The sequence below is a fragment of the Orycteropus afer genome, unplaced genomic scaffold, assembly GCF_000298275.1.
Source record: "Orycteropus afer afer isolate SDZICR_OR568_19922 unplaced genomic scaffold, OryAfe1.0 scaffold00103, whole genome shotgun sequence".
NCBI classification, from domain to species: Eukaryota; Metazoa; Chordata; class Mammalia; order Tubulidentata; family Orycteropodidae; genus Orycteropus; species Orycteropus afer.
The window spans coordinates 4,103,890-4,118,822 of record NW_006921690.1 but is presented as its reverse complement, the minus strand read 5'-3'; the positions used below and the strand labels follow the sequence as shown (position 1 = coordinate 4,118,822).

General features: G+C 45.8%; 1 protein-coding gene across 1 annotated transcript in view; it reads right to left on the bottom strand.

The window, feature by feature from the left end:
- The window catches only part of ABTB2 (ankyrin repeat and BTB domain containing 2), a 198,270-nt gene that overhangs the window by 74,455 nt on the left and 108,882 nt on the right, over positions 1–14,933 (bottom strand). The window lies entirely within an intron of this gene.

The following is a 14,933-nucleotide window of genomic DNA, read 5'->3' as shown; positions in this document are numbered from 1 at the left end:
ATCTTCACAATCTTTGCCAAGCTTGAGCCCATCGTGTCAATCCATCTTGTTGAGGGTCTTCTTCTTCACTAACCCTCCACTTTACCAAGCATGATATCCTTTCTCCAGGGACTGGTCCCTTCTGACAACATGACCAAAGTAGGTGAGACGAAGTCTGGCCATTACTCACTTCTAAGGAGCATTCTGGCTGCACTTCTTCTTCAAGAAGTAGGTGCTTAATAAGTATGAAAATATAAGTATTTTCATAATAATGTAATAATAATACAAGCTTAGTAAGTATAAAAAATATGTGCTCAGAGGAAATGAATTCATTAAGCCTTTGGTCACAGTAAAAATAGAAATACTCTCTCAATATTAAAGCAAACCAAAATAATGGTTTGGGCTTCAAATGGCATTACAAGTTTAAAAAAAAAAACCAAACTTATCAATGACACCAGTCTCCTTCAACTGCAGGGCTAATTAGGAGATGGCCACGGGTGGGAGGGGTTCACAACAGAGGCACCTCCAGGTCTGATGTTCTGGCACAGTCGTAGATCAGAATGGAAAGGGTTGGAGGAGAGTCAGGCCGACCTCCAAACTGCAGGCCTTCTTTCACTTTGCATTATGTTTTAAGGTCCAATGACGTTGTAGTCATGTATCAGTTCTTCACTCCTTTTTTCTGACTGAGTAGTATACCGTTGTATGGGTATACCCTACCTTGTTTAACTAACAATCCACTGATGGACACTTGGGTTGTTTCCACTTTTGGGCCAATATGAGTAATGCTACTGTGAACATTTGTGTACACGTTTTTGTGTGAACATGTTTTCAATTCTCTTGGAGTTATACCTAAAATTGCTGGGTTACATGGTAACTCTGTTTACCTTTTTGAGGAACTTCCAGACTGCTTTCCAAAATGGCTGCCCCTTTTATATTCCTACCTGCAATGTATGGGGGTTCCAATTTCCACATTCTTGCCAACACTTGTTATTGTCTGCCTTTTTTAGTATAGCCATTCTAGTAGGTGTGAACTGGTATCTCATGGTGTGTGCATATGTGTTTAACAAGTCTAATTATTTATTCATTGTCACCAGATTGGTTCACATCATTAGTGATAAATCACGTTGATAGCATGTGCCTTTGATATGCTTGGATGGCACTTCACCCTCTGTGGCCTTCCTCCCTAACACACATAAACCCAGTCTAATCATGAGAAAAACTGCAGACAAACCAAATTGAAGAATATTATATAAACTCTGACCAGTACTCCTCAAAACTGTTGAGATCACCAAGAATAAAGTCTGAGAAACACAGCCAAGACCTAAGGAAATATGACAACTAAATGTAACGTGAGACCCTGGATGGAATTCTGGCACAGAAAAAAGACTAGGTAAAATGAAGGAAATCTGAATGAAGTATGGACTTTACCTCCCGCCCAAAAAAACCCATCTCACTGCCGTCAAGTTGGATTTGACTCACAGTGACCCCCCTTGGGTTTCTAAGGCAGTATCTCTACGGAAGTAGATTGCCCAATCTTCCTTCTGAGGAGTGGTTGATGGGTATGGACTTTAGTTAATAATAATTTATCAGCATCAACTCATTAGCTGTGACAAACATACTGTGGTAATGTAAGATGTTGACAATGGGGGTAACTGGGTATAGGGTATTTGGGAACTTGCTGTAATATTCTTGAACTTTTTGTAAATCTAAAATTATTCTAAAATAAAGCTTATTAGATGTCAATTTAAAAAATCTTTAAAAAAAAAAGAATGTCCCAGCAACTATTATGCACACTTTCCTAAATCCTGTTGTGGCAATCTCACCCTGAACCCCCACAAAAATCTGCAGACTTCTCTCATACCCCACTTGTAATCCTTGATTGCATTCTATGTCTTCATTTACATATTCATTCATTCAAAAAGTATTCATTGAGCTGTGCCAGGGGTTCTGCACTATGTTGAGCTCAGAAGATGCAATGGCAAAAAAAAGATGGTTTTCTGTTTGGATGTGCTGGGAGCTCCTGCCACAGTGGCTTGGTCCTCCTGTGGCTAAGGAGGCAGTGAAAGAAAAAAACCAAACTCACTGCCATCAAGTCATTTTCTACTCATAGCGACCCCTCCTTGGGTTTCTGAGGTGGTATCTCTACGGAAAGAGCTCTGGTAGTGTAGTGCCTAAGGCACTTGACTGCTAACCTGAAGGCTGGCAATTCAAACCCACCAGCCACTCCTCGGAAGGAAGGTTGGGCAATCTACTTCCACAGTGACACTGCCTTGTAAACTCAAGTATACTATGAGTAGGGTCTGACTCGAGGGTGCGTAACAAAAACAATAACAGTCTCTACAGGGAGCTCTGGTAGCATAGTGGCTAAGACACTTGCCTGCTAACCAGATGGCTGGTGGTTCAAACCCACCAGGCACTCCTCGGAAGGAAGGTTGGGCAATCCTACGTCCGTAGTGATACTGCCTCCGGAAACCCAAGGAGGGGTCACTATGAGTCGGGTTTGACTCGTTGGCACATAACAACAACAACAGATCAGAAGCAGATCCCCAAGCCTTTCTTCTTGACACCTGTGGGTGGATTCGAACCACCAATCTTTGGGTTAGCAGCTGAGTGTAGTAATCATTTGTACCATCCAGGGTAGTTGTTAGGCACTTAACAAGGCCCACACACACTCTTTAGGACACTTGGCTTTAGTTTATTAGGACTTTTTTCCAAAATCCTTTCTTCCCCTAATTATAATTTAATCTGATTATCATGGCTATTTAAAATATATTAAAAAAAGGCATAATGAATAAAGAAAAAGTCTTTTATAATCCCACTCTCAGAGTGGCTCAATAAGGGAATTTCCCTTTTCCTGTCTCCTCCCCCGCTGGGATGGGGACAGAGGTAGGAGCCTCTCCCTGGAGAATGTGCTCAAAGAAGGAATGAGTCACCCAGAGGAGATTCTGGAGTGATACCAAAGGAGGAGCTTTGTGCAGACACTGGGTGGGGGAGGTGAGTGCTGACTCAGGCAGCAGGGGAGGGATGGGGGCTTGTCTCCACCAGGCACCTGGTAACAGCTGAGAATGAGGACAGGTAGGTTTCTCCCTTCCCTGGCCTTCCTAGAGCACAGCCAGAAACCAGAAAGTCAGAACCACTGTCCATCACCCAGGGCTTCCCACCTGGAAGATTCCTGGTGTATTTTCACTGATACTCACACTCAGGGTGAGGCTGGGTATGGAAGCGTCAGGGCTGGTTCCACCCAATTCCCTCCTCCACTCCAATGACCCAGCATCATGGGAACCTGGAATGCCAGCCCTGACTCTGCCTCACAAAGCACGGGCCAGGTGCTTGGCACAGCAGCAGTCCCTAATGTAAACCACGGCCGCATCAGGCAGCTCTAAGCACTGGGTCATCCAGATGACTAACTCTGCTGAACAGGCCTCAGGTTTTGGGTGTGGCTCCGCCAGGGGAGCTCCTGTAGTTCCCTGAAGCCCTTACATTCAGAGATTGCTGTGCTCATTAACCTGCTTCCTGTTCATTGTTTGACACCCCTTTAAAATGCAAGGTCCTCCAGTGAGGACTGCCTGAACACTGGCCACATACAGGAGATGCTCAATAAATATCTTCTGGAAAAGAATAAATACCATCAACCAGCTAGGTGAGTCTGGGTCAGTTACTTAACCTCTTAGGCCTCAATTTCTTCATCTGCAAAATAGCGTGGTTTCTTCTCTCTAGTAGTTACGGGAATGAATTATGAAAATTAAAGCTCCGATTAACATAAAGCACAAAGGCCAATACCTGCCACCTGGCAAAATAATAAATGATGGCTCTTTGTTATCATCATCAGTAGTGATAACAGTCCTGAATCATCCAGTAAATGTAACAAGTATTTAATAAATTCAACCAAACCCACTGCCGTGGATACCAACTTATAGTGACCCTATAGAACAGAGTAGAATTGCCCCACAGGGTTTCCAAGGCTGTAAATCTTTATGGAAGCGGATTGTCTCACCTGTCTCCTGTGACCTTTGTTGAATGAGCCCCACAGGAAGAAGGCTGGTGCAGATCAAGAGGAACTGTACCTGTGGTTCCACCTTCATAGGTGGGTTTGCCTATCAGTCATTCTGGATCACCCAGTCTGAGCCAGATCCTGGTCTGTCCCATAAGCCACAAGCCATGGGGCCTGTGGACACGACTCCTAAAAGTAACAGCAATCAACCCATCAAGTAACTATCAACTTGCAAAATTTTTCCTGCTCCATCCTGCTTATTCCAACTACAGATACTTCTGCGCTGCAGGAGGTCACTGTTGGTTAATGGAGTCTCTGTGTCCTAGGTAGCTGAGACAAAGTCAGGAAGAAAGAGAGAAACCTCCTTGATCTGAACCTTTGAGGTAGCAAAACAGGAGAGAAATGTGTGGCCTGGACAACAGCAGCAGCTGTTTCCTCTGCTGCCCAGGCCCAGAGGTGGCTAATTTCCCAAAGGGAAGAGAGAGAATGGAGAAGGTGGGAAGTCCCTGGAGATATTGGTTGGGAGGAGATCCAAGAATGGAAAAATAGAGGCTGGAAGAAAGATGGGGGAGGGAGGAGAGAAAAATAATCAAAACAGCATGAGTTACTATCCTTGAAAGAAGAGGTCACTTGGAATGGCTTCTTGTCTGAAATCTAAAAGATCCATTTTGAAACTGTTGAGAAAATATGGACATTTTCTCCTTCCTTTGCTCTTGCAGCTGAAATTTAGAGAATTTACACTGTCTTCCACCTTTGGCCCTGTGCGAGGGGTAGAAAACACAGGACTCAGTTTTATATACTTTGTGAGCAAAAAATTCTCCCTGCTTTGGGCTGGTTCATCTGATGGGTTTCTGACAGTCGATTCCTAGGAATGGAGAAGGGGAAGATCTCCTAGGTCTGGGTTTCCCTGAAGCCAGCATCTCACAAGGTGACAGGAAGAGGTTCCTTGTCTACCTTCAGGATGGGATGAGCAGCAGAGTAGAGGCAGCTGGAGGGGGAAAGGACCCCAGTCTCTTTTTATCCCTTCCCTGCACCCCTCCCCCCAGCTTCCTGATTTACTCTGGGAGGCCTTTCGGTCCAAGGTCAGGCCTTGATCTCAGAGAGAACAGAAGTGATTGAGATGCTGATACTTCAGGCCTGCCCACAGGGATGGGAGGGAGAAGTTGCAGATAGAGACAAAGGAGAAGAGGAAGACAAAGGGATTCACATCAACTGCAAGTGCCTCTTACTGACAGATTAGCACCCTCATCCTGCCCTAACCATTCCAGACAGCCCCTCCATCAGTGCCATCTGAAACCCTCAGGGAGTGGACTCTCTGGTTCTGAGAAGAAACTTTGGCAATTATTATCATCTGTGTAAGAAACAATATTATCTCTTCCCTTCTTATTGTTGCCTCCTTGGTGAACTTCAAGTTTATGAGACAGTTGAATGTAAACATAAAGGCTTTCAGATAAAATAACTTAAATTGTAGGAGGGAAACAAGGAGCTCTGGTGGTATAGTGCCTAATGGACTTGACTGCTAACCAGAAGGCTGGCGGTTCAAACCTACCAGCCACTCCTCGGAAGGAAGGTTGGGCAGTCTACTTCCATAGTGATACTGCCTTGGAAGCCCAAGGAGGGGTCGCTATGAGTTGGTCTGACTCGATGGCAAACAGCAACAGCCACTCCTTGGAAGGAAGGTTGGGCAATCGACTTCCATAGTGATACTGCCTTGGAAACCCAAGGAGGGGTCGCTATGAGTCGGATCCGACTTGACGGCAGTGAGTTTGGTTTTTGGTTTTGGAGGAGGGAAACAAGCCATTTAGAAGTATGGAGCAGTAGCCAAAGCAGGTGTTTTGAGGACAGATCACCCATCACTGAGTCACCGTGGGCAAGACTGAAGGTCCCCTTCTGTCTGTTGTCTCTCTGTTGACAGAGTTTTCACATCTGGAAAGTGGAGCCCACAGTGGATTGTTATGAAGATGAAATATGCTAATGGATACAGAGGAGCCCTGGTGGTGCAATGGTTAAAGACTGGACTGCTAACCAAAAGGTCTGTGGTTCGATCCCACCCAGCCCTGTGGGAGAAAGACCTGGTGATCTGCTTCCATAAAGATTACAGCCTGGAGAACCCTGTGGGGCGTTCTCTGTCACATGGGGTCACTATGAGTCGGCATCAGCTTGATGGCACCCAACAAGAAGGGATTGTTGTTGTTGTTGTTGTTGTTGTTTGCCGTCGAGTCGGCCCCGACTCATAGCGACCCCTCCTTGGGTTTCCGAGGCAGTATCACTACGGAAGTAGGAGTGCCCAACCTTCCTTCCGAGGAATGGCTGGTGGGTTTGAACCGCCAGCCTTCTGGTGAGCAGTCAAGTGCCTTAGGCACTATGCTACCAGAGCTCCTACAAGAAGGGATAGAGGATAGATAATATTGGCTGCTTTTAGAATGATTATCCTGACTGTACCTTCAGGATATTTCTGGAAACTCTGTTTTCAAATACATTTCCTGATATCTCCATAAATTCCTTTGCCAGATGATTTAGCACAGCCATCAATCAGAAGATACTCTTTGCAAAGGATATTATCAAGTATCACTTTCTGAATTATCATTTGGATAAACGTGGACTTTCCCAGATCAGGTTGGCTTAAATGGGACCCACTAAAGAAGAGCCTGAGGCTACTCTGCAAGGAAGCTAATGATGTCCTCCTGGAGGTTAATTCAGGATCCCCCTCTCCTTCCCTAGGTCACAACCACCTATGGGGAAAGGATCGAACCACAGGTACAAGTAGCTGATAAGGCTCGAAGTGCTGTGTCAAAGTGCCTACAGGAGTGCTGAGGAGCCGCTATGAAAACAAAGCTCCAACGAAAGGAATGAAATCCTGAAAGTGCCTCCCAAGGCCAGGCCAGGCCTGCTGCAGGTGGTCCGGCCACTGTACTTTGTAGCTTTCATCTTCTTTGGAAGGGAACTCTGGCCTTGACTGGAGTATCCTTGTTGAATCACTCTGGCTACCTCAAGGCAGGCTGGCAGGAAACCAGGGGCGCCTGAGGGCCAAGGCTCTGTGATCACTACCAACTCCCTTTGGCATCTGGGGAGGGAAGTCAGGATGGGGCATAGTGAGCCACTCCTACCTAGAAATGTCCTGCCTCCTGAAGACACCAATTTCTACCTTTCCAGATTCCCTGATACAAATGGCATAAACAGTTAAGCGCTTAACTGCTAACCAAAAGGCTGGCAATTCAAACCTACCCAGTGACTCTGTGGAAGAAAGACTTGGCAATGTAGTTCCTAAAAGATCACAGCCAAGGAAACCGCATGGGGCAGTGCTACTCTGTCGTCATGGGAGGTAGCCAAGAGTCAAAATCGACTTGATGGCATCTAACAGCAACAGCATCCTCCCTGATCCCACCTGGCCCTGGCCACCACCATTGTTCCCTGGACTCCTCCAACAGCCTAGCTGGTCTCCCTGCTTCTATCTGTGTTCAACTCTCAACAGAACAAAGAGGGGGATACTGTTAAAACCAAGAAACCCAGTCCAATCTTGCAGCTCCTCCACAAAAAAAGCCCCTTCTGTGTCCCTCTTCTCTCCCTCCCCAACTCTGAAAAAAAGTTTAATCAATGTGTTTGATCATCCCTACACTCCTTCTCTGAGCGTATCATGCTTGCTTCCTCACTGTTTCTTTCCATTGTCCAGGCATCCTGAGGCCTCAGGGTCTTTGAACTTGCTGTTCCTTTCTGTGGGATGCTCCTCTCCTAGGGTTCTGCAAAGCTAGCCTCCTACAAGGCATTTCTGAATGTCACAGGGAGGCCTTCCTTGACCTGTATCCGCCCCACCTATGGCATTCCCTACTCATATTCCCTGTGTCATTTTTCTCCATGGCTCTGATCATCATCTAATATATTGTGCATTTTACTTCGTTTTATTCTCCATCTCCCTCCAGTACTATAAAATTTCCATGAAAGCAGAGCTTTTGTCTACTTTGCCCATTGCTATATTCTTAGCACCTAGAATAACAAAACAAAACAAAACAATCCAAACTCACTGCCATCGAGTTGAATCTGACTCATGGTGACCCCCACTGGGTTTCCAAGGCTGTAAATCTTTATGTAAATCTTTATCGAAGATGGATAGCCCCATCTTCCCTCTGTGAAGCAGCTGGTGGGTTTGAATTACTGACCACTCCAGGTTGCAACCAAATGCCTTATCCACTATACCACCAGAGCTCCTTCAGCATCTAGAATAGTGCCTAGGATACAGTAGATGCTCAATAAATATGTGTTGGGTAACTGTTCATCTCCTTAGAGATTTGCCATATGAATATTCATATTCATCCATGCATTTGTAAAAATACTAATCCAATACCACATGCCAAGTACTTAACATGTAAAATCCCATTAAGTCTTGCAAAGCCTGTGAAAGGAGACTGTTGTCATGTGCCATCCAGTCAGTTCCAACTCATACGACAGAATAGAACTGTAGGTTCCGTAGGGTTTCCTAGACTGCAATCTTTATGGGAATAGATCATCAACTCTTTTCTCCCATGGAGTGACTGGTAGGTTCAAACTACCACCTTTCAGTTAGCAACCCAGCACTTAATCATTGTGCTACACGGCCTCTTTATGTGAGGGGAGGTAGTATCTTCATTTTACAAATGAAGAAACTGAGGCATGGAAGCTGAGCAACTTGTCTGAGCTGACAGCCGAGCTGGAATTCCAGCCCTTTCTCTTCCATTGTGTTTGGTCCCATTGCTCTTTACAGTCCATTGTAACCATTGGTATCTGTTTTCCATGTTGGACTGGAAACTCCTTGAGGGCCAGAACTGGGTCTGCTTGCCCATTACTAAGACCCTGGAGCTCAGGCCAGTACCTGGAACCCTGGAATGGTTACGTGTGGAAAGAATACATCTGATAAAGACAAGGGGTGCCAAGTTATGGGGCTCTGAACTAGGGGTTTGCTGCCTTGGCCTTTACCTAGCTCCTGGGTTTGTATTCCCACCTACAGAGCTTTTCAGAAATGTGTAACGTAGTTTACCCTAAGCCTGAGCTAACCAAAGCTTCAAGCTCTTGGCTCTGCCTTTTTCCTGCCCTATCCACCCCCAGCCTGGGCTTTCTGCCAGCAAGGAACTACCCAAACAGACTCCAAGACAGGGTTTTTTTTTCCCCCTTGACTTGTATCCAGTAGTACAAGTCCTTTTTGACAAGACTCTATGGAAAGAAATGACGTTTGGGAATGTCAACTGCAGCTGACACACTCCCCCCCCCTCCACTGGTTCCCTTCCCTACCATATCCCCACTTCTTGGCAAGGACCTACTGAAAGCCTACTGATGGCCAAAAGGCAGGAAGACATTCTAGTCAGAATTGACCATTTTCTCAGAGAAGCGAGTTGTATATTTCTACAGAGGCTTAAAAAAAAAAAAAAAAGGATAAAGAGCCAAGAGTCCTGGGAACTGAATTATCACTTAATATGTAGTCAGATGGAGTTGCTTTTTTCAGTTATACGATCAATTTCCTCACCACAAAAGATAGTTAATGGACATAGAAGATTTGACAATTCATATGAAAATCATCCTAACCTCAATTGCTACTCATTACAGCTCCCCACCCCCTTTTTTTCTCCAGGCTTCTGAGAACAGACGAAGTTTGAAGTTTAAAGCCAAGCGAGCTCACAAAGAAGGTTCTCCTTCCAGTTTCTGCAACTTTTCCATTTAATGAGCAGACTTCACTTGCCAGCAGAGAAGCTGAGCTGCTGATAGTAGTGGCTCAAAGCCTGGAAGCCGGGATTACAGGGACTCTGATTATCCACCTGGCCGGAGCCCAGGGCATGACCTCACCACTGACAAGGGCTCTCACCTGGGCTTTGCTCCTTCCTGGCCAACTGGCTGCCCCCACGGGAGCCCACCTGTCAGCACCAAGGGAGCCAGAGACAGCACAGATTTTTCTCATAATTAACTACTAACACTTGATAGATGCTTACGCCACATGTCTCCTGTGCCTGGCCATTTCAAGATGTTAAACCCACCAAGACACTTGCCTGCTAACCAGACGGCTGGCGGTTCAAACCCACCAGCCACTCCTCGGAAGGAAGGTTGGGCAATCCTACTTCCATAGTGATACTGCCTCCGGAAACCCAAGGAGGGGTCACTATGAGTTGGGTTTGACTCGACGGCACATAACAACAACAACAACAACAAACCCACCAAAACCAAACCTGTTGCTGCCGAGTCTATCCCAACTCAAAGCAACCCTAGAGGCCTGGAAGGACCACCCCGTAGGGTTCCCAAGGCTGTGGCGATTATGTTTTATTCCATTCTGTAAACAATTTCCCCCTTCACTGAACGATGCCTAGCTTTAAGGATCCAAGACAGTTTAAGTCAGAAGCATGCCCCAATCCCCAAAAGGCAGCTAGCTCAGCAAGTCTAAACCATTTGCCTTGTCTTGTGAAGGTCCTGCACATTGATCTTGCCTCCCAGTCCCTTGTTCGCTTTAACAAATGAGGGAAATGAAAAGCAGAGGCTGAGAGGGTACTGCTCTCACCCCGTATCTGAAATCTCTCGGTAGAGTCACTGCTTTACCTTAGTGGGGCTCCAAGGCAGCACTGCAATTCTGCAGGGGAAGGGTGGGTTTTTGCCTTTTACAAGTGAACTCAAGATGCATTCACACATGGGATCATGCCTTCTGCCTCTCTTGTTAGCACTGTGAAGTACCCCTGCGTCACCAATGAGTCACACCTGGGAGCAGATTGGAGCAGAGAACCAAGAAGTCAGCCATTTCTCATCACCAGTAACTCCCAGGTGACCACTGATAAGATTCTTGGAATGGTATGGTGAAGGCCAGGTGCTCAGTACATGGCATCTGACACGTTAGTAGCAGTAGTAACAAGGGTGATGGTGATGATGATGCCGCCAAACGCTTACATCATGCTTATCATGTACCCGTCTATTTGTATCACTCCACTCAGCACTCAGTGAGTGGCAGCTATTGCTGGACCATAGGGTGGGCACAGGTGGAGTTGGGAGTGGAAAGCATACTGTGGAAGGGTTCTGTAGAAGTTGTAGTAATTGCATTGCCTCTATGGGCAGGAGAGGGATTGGGATCCTAGGGGAATACGAGATTGTGGACTTGTAGGGGAAAAAAAAAAAAAAAAAGCACAGCCATGATCTTCCCCATAATAAGGCTGCGTGACAGATCTAGCTACTCAACCATAGACTGATGTTCACTGGGCACTTGTTTGGCACTAAGCTAAGGTTCATATATACATTGCCTCAGTTAATCCTCAACAAAATCTCTATGGGCTAGGCATAGTCATCATCTTCATTTCTAGAAAAGGGAACTGAAGCTCAAAGAGGTCAAGTAATTAGTGCAAGTCATGGCTAAATGGAGGACTTTACCTCAGGCTTAACCGGATGTGACCTGAGGTGAACCGAGACTGAGGAGGAAGCTGGGCTTCTCTCCCAACTCCACAGCCCTTCCCTCTCACTTCACTTCATTCTCCCCTGCTCCTTCCAGCTTCCTACAATCCATGTCTGGAGCCTAATAAGGGAGATGAGGACTGAGAGAACTTTCTACCTTTCAAGGAGCTCTGCCATACTATCACCTTGGCTTCTCAAGAACACCCTGGAGCTGTAGGTGGGGAGGCTGCTGTCTTCAAGCTAAGGGGAAACAGAGGTGTGAGAACTATATATATAAAAAAAATACTGCTTTTGCTTTTGCCAAAGACTATGAGGACCCCCACTGACCTTGGACAAATCACTTAACCCTTCTAAAGCCCAGTTTCTCATTGTAAATATCCTTCCCCTCCTGCTCTAACAACAGAAATCACTAACACCTAATGAGCATTTACCACCTCCTAGCACCACGAGAACCCACCAGCCGCTCCTCGCTCCTCGCTCCTCGGAAGGAAGACTGGGCAATCTACTTCTGTAGTGATACTGCCTCAGAAACCCAAGGAAGAGTCAACCCAAGGAGGAGTCGCTATGAGTCAGGTCGACTCAAACACATAACAACAACAACAATAGCACCATGCAAAATAGTTCCCATTCAATACTTCATTTAATATTCAAGGGGGTTGTTGTAGTTGTGTGCTGGCTAACTCAATTCTGACTCACAATGGCCCTAGATGACAGAGTAGAATTGGCATATACGGTTTCCCAGGCTATAATCCTTATGGGAGTAGGTCACCATGTTGTACAGATTATTGTGGTCTATCTGTGAAATGAGAGCAACAATGCTGATTTTTAAAATAAGGTTTCTATGAAGGTTAAATAAAATTTGTGGAATGTGTTTGGCAAAGATGTTTAAAAGAGGAAAACATGAAGCCCATGGGCAGACCTAAGTACAAGCATCAAGTCAGACCAAAATCAAGCCTTGAGGCTCCTAGATCATATTCTTTTCTGCCAGGACACACCCCAGCCCAGGTATCAGGACAGTGATTCAACAGAGGGCAGTCCACTAGTTTGTAAAATGGCCTGGAAAGCCCCACTAACTGTGGCCAAGATCCTTCCTTATTACCTAGGAGAAGCATGGATATGTCTCAAGAAAAGATGGAACTGGAAGTTTTGGCTCCTGAGTCCAGTACTGCAAAAGAGCCCCACTGATTAATCCACAAACCACCATAGCCTCTTTCAGCACTTGACCTGTGCTGGACACTGTGCTCACCCCAGAGATGCAAAGATAAATGAGACATGCATCTTTTTCAGCCGCCAACCCGGGTACTGCTGCCAGACTTGTCCTGGCAACTAGGATGCGGCCCTCTGGGGATGGTCACTGCTGACCACAAGAGGTTTGTTTGTAATCGCTCCCACTTATTAAATGAATAAACAGCTCCAGAACACTTTGGAGATAAGAGGGTAATCTGCCAGGACTCCCCTGACCTCTGATAAAGCTCAAAGTGAAAATGGAAGCAGGCCCAGGCTGGCTGGGGGTGGGGAAAGCAGATAAACTGCAGTTTCACTAGCAACACAAAGAGACTGAAAACCCTGCACATTCTGAGCATGTGACTAGAATAATCCACAGCTGGGGCTCCAGCACAAAATGCAGGATAATAAAGTATGCAGGAAACAGGGTGGTCCAGCTGCCTTCATTATAACTGAGTGAGCACTTACTTTGTGCCTGTGTTAAGCCTTTAATGTCGATCATCTCATTTAATTTTATTTACTTGTCACAATAGTGGATAAGAGATGGGTTTAGAGTCACCCAGCCTGGGTTATTCTAAATATTCACTCCCACCTCCCTGTCCCTACTACATTTGTTATGTGACCTCGAGCATGTTACGGAAGGTCTCTACACCTCAATTTCCTCATCTGTAAAACTGGGATACAGCCCCCTACCCGTTAAAATTATTGTAAAATTAAATAAATCAATCCATGTAAAACATTTGGTTTATGACCTGGAACACAAGCCCTCAATACTTCTTTTTTTCCTGTTGAGTGAATTCCAACTCACGGTGACCCCATGTGTTACTGAGTCGAACTCCTGCATAGGGTTTTCAAGGCTGTGACCTTTCAGAAGCAGTCGGCCAGGGCTTTCTTCTGAGGCACCTCTGGGTGGATAAGAACCAGCAACCTTTCAGTTAGTAGCTGAGTGCTCAACTGTTCACACCACCCAGGGACTCCTAATAAATGTTAGTTATTATTGGCATAATGACTACTAATAGCTCTGTGACTGAGGTAAGTATCATCTCTATTTTACACACGATAAAACTGAAGCTTCTGAGGCCAGAGCTCTGCCTCCGTCTCGGTTCTGCTCTCTCTTCAAACAGGTGCCGAGTTCAGGTCCCACAATGCCTCTGTGGCGAGAGCTGGGCGACCAGGGAAGCCACTTCCTCACTAACCCTTCCTTGAAGGCAGAGAGCTGCCAATCCTAACAGTTTCCCACAAAAGGAAATCACGCCCCCTACAGCAAACCATCCATGAACACTGAGTATCCATTTCTGGAAATTTCTATGGAAGCAGATTGCACACCAACCACAGAAATGCTTGGCTAGGCAGCCCTGAGGCCTAACTCTCTAATGAACTCATGGTCCCTGAAAGGCTGCTGTGAGGAGCAGACACCAGAAGGCTTTCCTGAGGTGCTGAGACACTTGAGGGGCTATGGTTTGGGATGAACTGTGTCTAAGAGAGCATTATGTCCCTAGGAGTACTGTTTTTTGTTTGTTTTTCCCTATAATCCAAATGAGGCTGGGAAAGAGGGCAGGAGTAACAGAGGCTGGGGAAAGGGTAGGGTTAGCAGGATTTGACATTCTTCCCCTCTTCTCAGAGATGCTGCCTTTTCTATATTCCTCCCTTCCTGTGGCAACTCACGCACATCCATGTAACCTAGGGCCTTTTCCAAAGTGCAGTGTCTCATTATGAAGACAAATGGAAGTTTTTTTGGTGACTTGCTTCCTCTACCCTGGGCACTGGGCCATATCTTGGCTACCTACTGGCACAACCTAAAGCCTTGCCATGGCCAGGAAGAAAAAAGTCAGCCTTAGCCCTTTCATAACAGAATCATTTTATGTTTGTTAGAGTTGGGTGATACAAGGTTTTTCAGTAATGGAATGCATGCTGAATCACTGAGTCATTTTTAACTTTTGTAAGATGGATTTTGATAAATATCATGAAGGACACATACATTTGACTGGACTCTGGAGGTAGGATCGGTGGGATGAGGCATGATAAAAATTGTTTGTTCTTAGCAAATTTATCTTATTGTGTGGAACTTTTGGAAACATGGGTAACATATAAAGGTACCCAGCAATGGCTATACATAATTGCACATAATTACAAGGCTCACCTCACTGTACAAGAGCCAAAAAAGACAAAAGTTTTACACATGCACACCTCCGGGATGTACCGCCTCATCCAATACCCTCTAAATACCACAATTTGGTGCCACCTACCAGCCGCTCCTTGGGAGGAAGGTTGGGCAATCTATTTCCATAGGAGCTCTGGTGGCGTAGTGCCTAAGGCACTTGACTGCTAACCAGAAGGCTGGTGGTTCAAACCC